The sequence below is a fragment of the Hipposideros armiger genome, unplaced genomic scaffold (genome assembly GCF_001890085.2).
Source record: "Hipposideros armiger isolate ML-2016 unplaced genomic scaffold, ASM189008v1 scaffold_476, whole genome shotgun sequence".
In the NCBI taxonomy this organism is placed as follows: domain Eukaryota; kingdom Metazoa; phylum Chordata; class Mammalia; order Chiroptera; family Hipposideridae; genus Hipposideros; species Hipposideros armiger.
The window spans coordinates 83,620-94,775 of NW_017731826.1; the positions used below are offsets into that span (position 1 = coordinate 83,620).

General features: G+C 37.7%; 1 protein-coding gene across 1 annotated transcript in view; it reads right to left on the minus strand.

Annotated features, from left to right (window-relative positions):
• The window catches only part of ZNF33B (zinc finger protein 33B), a 34,473-nt gene extending 33,289 nt beyond the window's left edge, over window positions 1-1,184 (minus strand). The window contains exon 1 of the mRNA XM_019666579.1: window positions 1,092-1,184. The gene's annotated coding sequence lies outside the window, so the exon portion shown is untranslated. The remainder of the gene's footprint in view (window positions 1-1,091) is intronic.
• Window positions 1,185-11,156: the final 9,972 nt, after the last annotated feature.

The following is an 11,156-nucleotide window of genomic DNA, read 5'->3' on the forward strand; positions in this document are numbered from 1 at the left end:
TGGTCTGCCTGGCAGCTCCTGAATTCTTCTGCCCTATAAAGCTACACACACCCACTAGATAGGAGGAATGTCAATGTCCCTTTGACCTTCAAAAGGTACAGGGGGATGGCGAAACAGCATCTATCTGACTCTAATCATATAACTTTGGGGCGAATTTTTACTGGGTAAATATAAATATCTGCTTCCTGTGGATTTTTTTTAACAGTTTAGATATCCCTTCACAAAAAATGTAAAATGACAAGACTGATTAAAACAACTAATAAAGGAACATTAACTCTTCACCAAAACTGTTGAAAAAAAATACTGAGGACTAAGTTATTAATTTTCTTACTGTTATTAAACCTTTAGTGACTCCAAAGAAAGCTATAAAAAGCAGTGTTTTAAGGAAAGGTCTATGGTCTAATTTCTTTATCTTTGTTGCCATTTCTCAGAATGATCTTTTATACAAAATTTGCTTTTACTTGTGTGGAAAAGTAGATAGTACGGGCCTAGGAGTCAGGAAATCCGACTTTGTCTTCACTAACAAAACTTTCATCCTGAATAAGTCACTAACCTTCAAATTAAAAACATTTTTCCTAAAGCAAATGGGGCAAAAACAGATAATTCTTTAAAATTCTTCCTGAATGCTAGGGCAAGTCAGGACAGAATAACAGCATATATCAAGATACAGTGATGGACATGACTGGAGAGCACGTCAGAATCCAGAAAGGATAAAAGGAGAGCCATGGGAATGGTGTCTGTATGGCGAGGAGTGCAGCGACCTTGCTAGCGACCCCTTCTTTCCAGGCGCTTTGCAAAAAACACGTCACAACCGCGCACTCGCTCTCTCCGCAGCACCGCCCCTTCCCAATGAGTAGATGCACCCGTCTCGCATGCGCACATGCCCTCCCCGGCCCAAAGAACCTGGCCTCACTGACCACGCCGTCTGCACAGCACAGAGGCTGGTCACGTGGGGCCTCCAGTCTTTACTGAGACGCCCCTGATCCCTCCATCCCATGGGTCCGCAGAACTCCTCCCCACCACCGAGCACCGACCGACTCCCCAATGAGTGCGAGCCCTCCTCGACCCTCGTCTAACCCTCCGGGGCTCACCCGCCGCTCCCTCGTCCTGTGACACTAGCCCCAGAAAGCTCATACACTCGGCGGCCATAGAAACGCCTCCCACGCCAGGACAGAGGTAAACGGGAGCAATAGGCGGAAGCGAGGAGAGACAGAAGGCGGGAGTAGACATGCGCAGAAGACCCTCACGCCGAGCCTATGTAGCACATGGGAAGTTTGTCTGGGTTCTGAGTTCCATAAGCAGATCAGCGCTCTGGTTTCTTAAGGGGCTCCCCAAGTTATGGATTACAACTGAGTTCTTTGTGCACCCAGTGTACAATTTAGGCACAGAGCTGTCAAAAAAAGGGAACCTGCCTGTCAAATTAACGTTTTTGAAATAACGAGGAAGTAGATCTCAACAATACAATAAGAGAATATCTGACCACTTCACCCACTCACTCGGAAAAAAAAAAAAGCAGGTGGGAGGGGAGAATGGACAAGAAAGCTACTTCATCAAAAGCATGAAAGCAATAGATGAAAATTGTAGATGAATCTGTTAGGTCCTCGCTCGTTAGTAAATACCTGAGAGACAGGAGTTTTTCGTTCCAAAAGCTTTACTCGGCCAAGCCTGGCGACTGCCTCACTCTGTAACAGGAGAACACCCGGAGGTCTTGGAGGGTGGAAGTTTTATAGGGGCTTGATTTCCGGGAGTTTGAGCAGAAGCAGGTGTACAGAAGTAAAAAAGCAGTTAGTTCTTGTAAAACGTCCTGAGCCAGATGTGAAAATGAGTTATCTGTAAAATAATCTATTGTTGTAACCTAATTTTTGCGAAGAAGAGCTTTTACTGTTAGTTATAACCGCATCCTAATAGCTTAACAGGATGTTCTGCGATGCTCAGCTGGAGTATGATTTTTTTTATTCCTCAGGGCGGGGGTATTTTCTAAACTGGGCTTGCTTCGTCTAGGGTCTGGGCCTGGGTCCTCACAAATCAGAAAAGAGACAATGCAAACGAAAATATTTTTATTAATTTATATGAACATAGTCTTTCCTCTGTGACAAAATTACTTGAATAAATGGAAATCAACCCTTTCATAGATAGAAAGAGCAATATTCTCTGACAAAATTCCAAGAATCTCAACAAATTTTTGTACATACTTTTTTTCTTTGAGATTTATAATATATTGTGTACTTTACAAAGGCGTTCTTAACTTCAAACTGGAATAACTAAAATTAACAGACAGGAAACATTTTTTAAAGGAGAAAAATGCCTAAGAAATATAAATATGTATAAATTGCTATATTCAAAATAGTATGGCATCTGCTTAATGGAAACAACAGCTATGATTAAGTATTATTTTACATTTATTTAAACATTTATTAATGTTGGTTTTCTTTTATTAAGAGTATTTTTTAAATCTAGTGTAATAAATGTAGCATTTGAAAACAAGGAAAGAATTGAGAATTCCAAATAGCAAGTCACTCCCAAAAATCTGGAGTAAAGGTTATATCAATGGATTACGCATGATACAATTCATGTGGATTTAAGATTTGAAATGTTTAAACCACTAAGTTAAAAATAAATAAATAGGGGGCTAGCCAAGTGGCTCAGTTGGTTAAGAGCTCACTCAAGAGTGTGAGCTCTGAGCAACAGCGGTTCGATGCCTGGCCCAAGCTGAGCTGCCACTGAGCTGCCAACGGGTGGCAGGATGGCTCGGCTAAATAAATAATTAGAGATGGAGATGTTAGGACACCAAAGATAAAAACCATAAATTTAATATCTGATACATTTTGTTACAGAAAATAATTCAACTTTAGTTTAAAAATTTTTTAAAGCAAATAAAACCAGAAAATTATACTTTTACTATTTGAAAGAAAACATGTATTAACTTAATAAGGAGATCTTTAAATCAATAGAAAGAAAACAAAATTAAGCTACAGAACTGAGCAGTGATATACTAAAAAAGAAAATGAAAATGAATAATACATGTATGAAAACATACATTATAAGAGTTAAAAGAAATGAAATGTTTAAGTAAAAACATGTAAGATATTTATTGAGATTTAAATTTTTTAGTTTACTTTTTAATTTATATACAGCAAAGTTCATAACATTTGGTGCAATTTTAACCATTTTGACGAATACATAGATCTGTGCGACCACCACCAGATCAACTACAGAACTGATTTCATCACTGCCCCCAAAATTCCTTCATTCTACCCTTTTGAAGTCAAACTCTCTCACTGCTCTTTTTTTTAAATCATTATTATATTTATGGGGGTGACATTGATGAGTAAAATTATATAAAATTATATAAGTTTCAAGTGTGCATTTCTATAATACATTGTCTATATATTTCATTGTGTATTCACCACCCAAGTCAGTTTTCCATCACCATATGTTTGAACCCCTTTTCCCTCTTCTACTATCCTCCCTCCCCCTTACGCTCTGGGAACCAATAAAATGTTGCCTGTATCTATGACTTTTGTTTCTTTCTTTCTTTGTCATGTTTCTTTGTTGCTTTCAGTTTTATATCCCACATATGAGTGAAGTCATATGGTTCTCAACCTTTTCTTCTCTGACTTATTTCACTTAGCATGATAATCTCAAGATCCATCCATGTTGTTGCAAATGGCAATATTTCTTATTTTCTTATGGTCAAGTAATATTCCATTGTGTATATGTACTACATCTTTTTTATCCAGTCATCTATCAAAGAACGTTTTGGTTGTTTCCATGTGTTAGCCATCATGAATAATGCTGCAATGAACATAGGGGTACATATGTATTTACAGGTAAATGTTTTCAGATTTTTGGGTAGATACCCAGAAAATGGATTGCTGGGTCGCATTGTAAGTAATTCTATTCTTAATATTTTGAGAAACCGCCATACTGTTTTCTGTAGTGTCTGTGCCAGTTTACGTTCTCACCAACAGTGTATAAGAGTTCCTTTTTCTCCACAGCCTCTCCAACAGTTGTTACTACTTGTCTTGTTGATGATAGCCATTCTAACAGGTGTGAGGTGATATATCATTGTGGTTTTGATTTGCATTTCCATAATAGCTAGAGAAGTTGAGCATTTTTTCTTTTGCTGTTGGCCATTGGTTTGTCTTCGTGGGACAAGTGTCTGTTCAGGTCCTGTTGCCATGTTTTAATGAGATTTTTCTTTTTCTTGTTGAGTTGTATGACTCCTTTATACATTTTGAATGTTAGCCCTTTATAGGAGATGTTCTTTGAAAATATTCTCCCATTTGGTTGGTTACCTCTTTGTTTTGTTGATGGTTTCTTTTGCTGTGCAGAAGCTTTTTAGTTAGATATGCTCCCATTCATTTATTTTTGCTTTTACTTCCCTTATCTTTGAGGTCAAATTCATAAAATCCTCTATGAGCCCAAGATCCATAAGTTTAGTACCTATGCTTTCTTCTATGCAATTTATTGTTTCAGGACTTATTTTTAGATCTATGTTCCATTTTGAGTTAATTCTGGTAAATGGTGACAGCTAGCAGTCCAGTTTCATTCTTTTGCACGTGGCTTTCCAATTTTCCAATCACTATTTATTGAAGAGGCTTTCTTTTCTCCATTGTATATTTTTTTACTCCTTTGTCGAAAATTGTTTGCCCATACATAGGTGGGTTTATTTCTGGGTTTTCAATTCTATTCCATTGGTCTGTGTGTCTGTTTTTCTGCCAATACCATGCTGTTTAGATTATTGTTGCTTTGTAGTACAAATTGAAGTCAGGGAGTATGATACATCCAGCCTTGTTCTTTTTTCCTTAGGGTTGCTTTGGCTCCTCAGGGTCTTTTGTGATTCCATTCAAATCTGATGATTTTTGTTCTACTTCTTGAAAAAAAAAACGTCATTGGGATTTTGATGGGGAATGCATTAAATCTGTGTATTGCTTTGGGTTATCACCCAAACTATGTTCATTCTTCCAATCCATGAACACAGTATCTTTCCATTTCTGTGTTTTATCTTCAATTTATTTTAAGAATATCGTATAGTTTTCAGTATATATATATCCTTCACATCCTTTGTTAAGTTTCTTCCTAGGTATTGTATTCTTTTTGTTGCAATTACAAAAGGAATTTTTTTTCATTTCTTTTTCTGAAATTTCATTGTTAGTACATAGGAATGCAATGGATTTTTGTACATTGATTTTTGTAGCCAGCAACTTTGCTGCATTTGTTTATTGTTTCTAATAGCTTTTTGGTGGAGTCGTTAGGGTTTTCTATATAAAGAATCATGTCATCTGCAAAAAGTGACAATTTACCTACTTCATTCCCAATTTGGATGCCTTATATTTCTTCCTCTTGCCTGATAGCTCTGGCTAGGACTTCTTCCAATACTATGTTGAATAACAGTGGTGACAGGTGGCATATCAGTCTTGTTCCTAATCTTAGAAGAAAGCTTTCAGTCTTTCACCATTAAGTATGATATTCGCTGAGGGTTTGTCATATATAGGCTTTATTATGTTAAGGTATTTTTCTTCTATACACACTTTATTAAGTGTTTTAATCATAAATGGACATTGTATCTTGTCAAGTGGTATTTCTGTAATCTATTGATATAATCATATGATTTTTATCCTTTATTTTGTTTATGTGGTGTATCACATAGATCAGTTTGCATATGTTGAACTATCTTTGTGCCCTTGGGATGAACCCCACTAGATCATGATGTAAAATCTTTTTGATGTATTGTTGTATTCGATTTGCTAAGATTTTGTTTAGGATTTTTGCATCTATATTCATCAGAGATATTGGCCTGTAGTTTTGTGTGTGTCTGTGTTATCCTTACCAGGTTTTGGTACCAGGGTAGTTAATGTTGGCCTTATAAAATGAGTTAGGGAGTATTACCTCTTCTTCAATTTTTTTGTAAGAGTTTGAGGACAGGTTCTCCTCTTTGAATGTTTGGTAGAATTCACTAGTGAAGCCACCTGGTCCTGGACTTTTGTTATTGGGACAGTTTTGGATGATTCTTTCAATTCCTTACTGTTGATTGGTCTATTTAGCTTTTCCAGTTTTCTGTGATTCAGTCTAGGAAAGCTATATGTTTCTAAGAACTTGTCCATTTCTTTTAGGCTATTGAATTTGGTGACGTGTAGTCCTTCATAGTGTCCTTGTATGATCCTTTGATCCTTTGTATTTCTGTGGTAACGTTTCCTCTTTCATTTCTGATTTTGCTTGTGTCTTTTCTCTTTTTTTCTTAGTGAGTCAATGCAAGGGTTTGTCAATTTTATTAATGTTTTCAAAGAACCAGCTCTTTGTTGCATTAATTTTTTGTATTGTTTTTTTGTTCTCTATTTCATATAATTCTGCTCTAATTTTTGTTATTTCTTTCTTTCTGCTAACTTTGGCTTTCATTTGTTCTTCTCTTTCTAGTTCTTTAAGGTGTAATGTTAGGTTGTTTATTTGGGATTTTTCTTGTTTCCTGAGATAGGCCTGTAATGATATAAATTTCCCTCTTATTACTGCTTTCACTGCATCCCAATAATTTTGATAGGATATATTTTCATTCTCATTTGTTTCTATGTATTTTTTTATTTCTCCTTTTATTTCTTATTTGACCCAGTCATTTTTTTATAGCATGCATATTTGTGGTTTTTCCTACTTTTTTTTTTACAATTGATCTCCAATTTCAACATCTTATGGTCAGAGAATATGCTAGGTATGATTTCAATCTTCTTAAATTTGCTGTAGCTGGTTTTGTGTCCCAACATATGGTCTATCCTTGAGAATGTTCCATGTGCACTAGAAAAGAATATATGGTCTGGTGTTCTAGAATGAAATGCTCTGTAAATGTTGATTGTGTCTCAAATGTCATTTAAGGCTTATATTCTCTTATTGATTTTCTGTTTGGATGACCTATCCATAGCTGGCAATTGCATATTAAGGTCCCCTATTATCATTGCATTTTGATCAGTTTCTCCCTTTAGTTCTGTTAGTTGCTTTGTATATTTTGGTGCTCCCTGATTGGGAGCATATATATTGATAAGTGTTATGTCTTCTTTGTGTATTGTTCCCTTTATAATTATGAAAAGTCTATCTTTGTCTCTTGTTACCTTTTTTATCCTGAAGTCTGTTTTTTCAGATATATGAAGGACTGACAATTAAGTTCATGAACTGTGTTGCAAAGATGTTGCTAATCTTTTTTAATATCAGAGGGATTATTTATTATGAATTTTTATGAACTGGACAAATAGTTAACAAAGTTTACTATTTGGAAGTGCTGAAAAAAGGCTGCATGAAAAGTTAAATGACCTGAACTTTTCAACAATCCATGACTCTTGCATCATGTCAATGCACCAGCTCACACGGCACTAACTGAGGGAGATTTTAGCCAGTAAACAAATAACTGTATTGGAATACCCTCCCTACTCACCTGATCTAGCCCCCAATGATTTCTTTCTTTATGAAGATAAAGGAAATATTGAAAGGAAGACATTTTGATGACATACAGGACTTCAAGGGTAATACAACAACAGCTCTGATGGCCATTGCAGAAAAAGAGTTCCAAAATTGCTTTGAAGGGTGGACTAGGCACTTGTGTCGGTGCATATATTCCTAAGGGGAGTATTTTGAAGGTGACTGTAGTGATATTCAGCAATGAGGTATGTAGCACTTTTTCTGGGGTGAGTTCATGAACTTAATTGTCAGACTCATAAGTATGGACATACCTACTTTTGTCTGGATACCATTTGCTTGAAGTATTGTTTTTCACCCTTTCCCTTTGAGTCTGTATTTGTCCTTATAGCTGAGATGTGTCTCCTGGAGGCAGTATGTGGGTGGGTTTTGGTTTTTGACCCAATCTGCTACTCTGTACCTTTTTATTGGGAGTTCAGCCTATTTACATTTAGGATGATTATTGATATTATATGTAAGGATTTCCTATAGCTATTTTATCTTTGTTTTCTGGTAGCTCTTTGTCTCCATTGTTTCTTTGCCTTTTTGTTCCTCTCTGTTATTTTAGTGTGGTGGTATTCTATGATTTTTCCCCTTAGTTTCCCCCTTTTTTATATTATATGTCTCAATTCTGGAATTTTTTTGAGTGGTTACCATTAAGTTTATGTAAGAGAAAGTTTCATATATATAGCAGTTCTTTTTGTTCAGCATGCTTATCTCTGTTCCCCTTTGCAGATTCAACCTTTACTCTCTCACCTTTTAAGTTTTTATTGTCACAAGTAGCCCTATTTATGCTGTGAGTTGATTTCTGAATTACAGTAACAAGTTATCCTTTTCTTCTTTTTCCTTTTCTTATGTTTTTATCTTCTCTACCCTTTATGTTATGTTTAAGTGTATAGTGCTCTATTATGTGTAGGGGTTGCTGTTTCCTGCTTCTGTCTGTCTGTTAGCAATCTTGCTCATGGTTTTGTGTTCTTTGCTTTTTTGTTTCAGGTTGAATAGCCTCCTTCAGTATTTCCTGTAATGCAGGTTGTGTGTTGAAAAATTCTCTCAGCTTCTGTGTATCTGGAAAGGTCTTTATTCCTCCTTCATATCTAAAGGACAGCTGTGCTGAATATATCCTTCTGGCTTTTAAGTTCTCTCTCAATAGTTTGAATATTTGATTCCACTCCCTCCTGGCTTATAGAGTTTCTGCTGAGAAATCTGATGATAGTCTAATGGGCTTTCCTTTATTGGTTACTGTCTTCTTTACCCTGACTGCCTTGAGAATTCTTTCTTTGTCATTAATTTTGGATAGCTTCAATATAATGTGCCTTGGAGAAGACCTCTGGGATTGGGGCAATTCAGTGTACTGTTTGCTTCTTGGATTCGAATCCACAAGTTTGGGGAGTTCTCCTCAACTATTTGTTTCAATAAACTCTCTGTTCCCTTCTCCGTCTCTTCTCCATCTGGTATACCCATTATTCTTATGTTGCTCTTTCTGATGAAATCAGAAAGTTCTTGTAGAGTTCTTTCATTTCTTTTAACTCTCAAGTCTCTCTCTTCTTCTATCTCTGTGTTTCCAGATATCTATCTTCAATATCACTAATTCGTTCCTCCATCTGGTCAAGTCTATATCTAGGCTGGCTATTTCATTCTTCATTCTTTTATTGAGTTCTTCATCTCCAGAATTTCTATTTGGTTCTTCGTTAAAAATTCAATCTTTTTGATAAAATATTCATTTTGTTCATTGATTTTTTTTCTGAGCCCATTAAACTGCCTACCTGAGTTTTCTTGCATCTCGTTGAGTTTTTCAGAACTGCAATCTTGAATTCTCTGTTATTTAAGTCACATATTTCCATGTCTTTAAGTTCATTTTCTGGAGACTTCATTTCTTTCTGAGCTACCTTGTTGCCTTGGTTATTCATGGCAATTAATGAATTATTATTTCTCTTCCTGTGCATCTACAAGAGTCGGTTCTGAAGCAGGTTAACATAAAGAGGTCTTTCTATTGCTTTCCAGTAGGTGTCGATGGAACATTTTATTTTCTCTCCCACTGCAGCATTTTACTTTGGCTTGCGCTTCTCAGGCTTCTCACATGATTGGTGGCCACATGGGGAGGTGGGCTTCTCCTCTGTGAACAGGTTGCCTTGGTTTCAGGGCATCCCTCCCCCCCATGGGATGATGTGGTGGACAATGGAGTTCTGGGCCTCTAAAACCCCAGTACTACCCCTGATGCCTGGCACAGTTCTTGTGTGTCTCAGCAACACTGTTTGCCCCCACAGGGATCTGTCCGAAAATGTGGAAGTGGGGTGAGCTGGGAGTGGTCACTGGTATGTTTGTGGCTCTGAAACATGGCGACATCCAGCCCACAGCTCTCTTGCCCCTGTAGCTACTTCTCTGTCATAGAATTAGCCGCACTGTGAGTCTGCCATTGTGAGACTGTCTCTCCAGTTCTCAGGGCTGTGGATATTCTACTCTTCAATCCAACATTGCTACAGTGTCTTCTGGAGCCTGCTTCTAACACTGGGAGGGTGGGGGGAGGCAGCCAGGCTCTGTGTCATTGTTTTATGTTTTCTGCCTGGCGGTGAAGTAAGTTTAAACCACAGTTCTCATCCTTATGTATTTGGTCCTTGCTCAGAGGTCTCTGCCCTGATTGCTGGTTCAGCCATATGATGTGCTGATCCCACAGGCAGGACTGTGAGCCACAGGCAGTGCACCTGCAGCCTGGGTCCTTCCCTCTCCCAAGACAGCAGTGAGCCCTGCGTTGCATCCCACAGCCCACATCTCTGCACTTCCTTCTTCCCACCTTCCTTATTTGCCTGATTTGCATACCTTCAGATGTTTCAATGCATGGATCTCTGACACATGCTTGTGTGTTGCTTAGGGTATCATTTGTTGTACTATACTATTAAATTTCTTCTAACTGCCAGGCAAGATTTCAAGGAGCACTCCTCACATGGCCATGTTTCTGATGTCACTATGAAACTTTCTTTTACATAAACATAATGGTAAACACTCAGAAAAAGCTAATAGATCACGAAGCTAATAGATCACCGTGTTCTCACAAGGCAAAAAGACCTTCTCCAAGACACTGTATAATGAAACTGTCTAATATCAAATATAAAGAGAGAATGCAAAAAGCACCAGGGGGAAATGATTGTATCCTGCAAAGAAGCCCCCATTAGGTTATAAATGGATTTCTCAGCAGAATCCATACAGGTCAGGAGAAAGTGAAGTTAAAAGAATGAAATAAATAATTTACCAGTGCAGAATACTCTGAAAACATTTATCTGTAAAGATATATGTGCTCTGATGTTCATTGCAGCTTTATTTATGGTGGCCAAGACATGGAAACAACCAAAGTGTTTTTCAATAGATAATTAGATAAAGAAGATGTGGTATAGAGCAGCCAGGTGGCTCAGGTGGTTAGAGCACGTACTCCGAGACACAGGGTTGCCAGTTTGATTCCCACAAATGCCAGTGAGCTGCACCCTCCACAACTAGATTGAAGACAACGACTTGAGCTGAGCTGCAGCTGAGCTGCCGGTGGCAGCCAGATGGCTCAGGTGGTTAGAGTGCATGCTCTTAACAACAAGGTTCCTGGTTCAACTTCTGCATGGGATGGTGGACTGCACACCCTCCCCCCACTTACTAGATTTAAATGGCGACTGGACTTGGAGCTGAGCTGCGCCCTGAACTAAGATTGAAGGATAACAACTTAACTTGGAGATGATGGA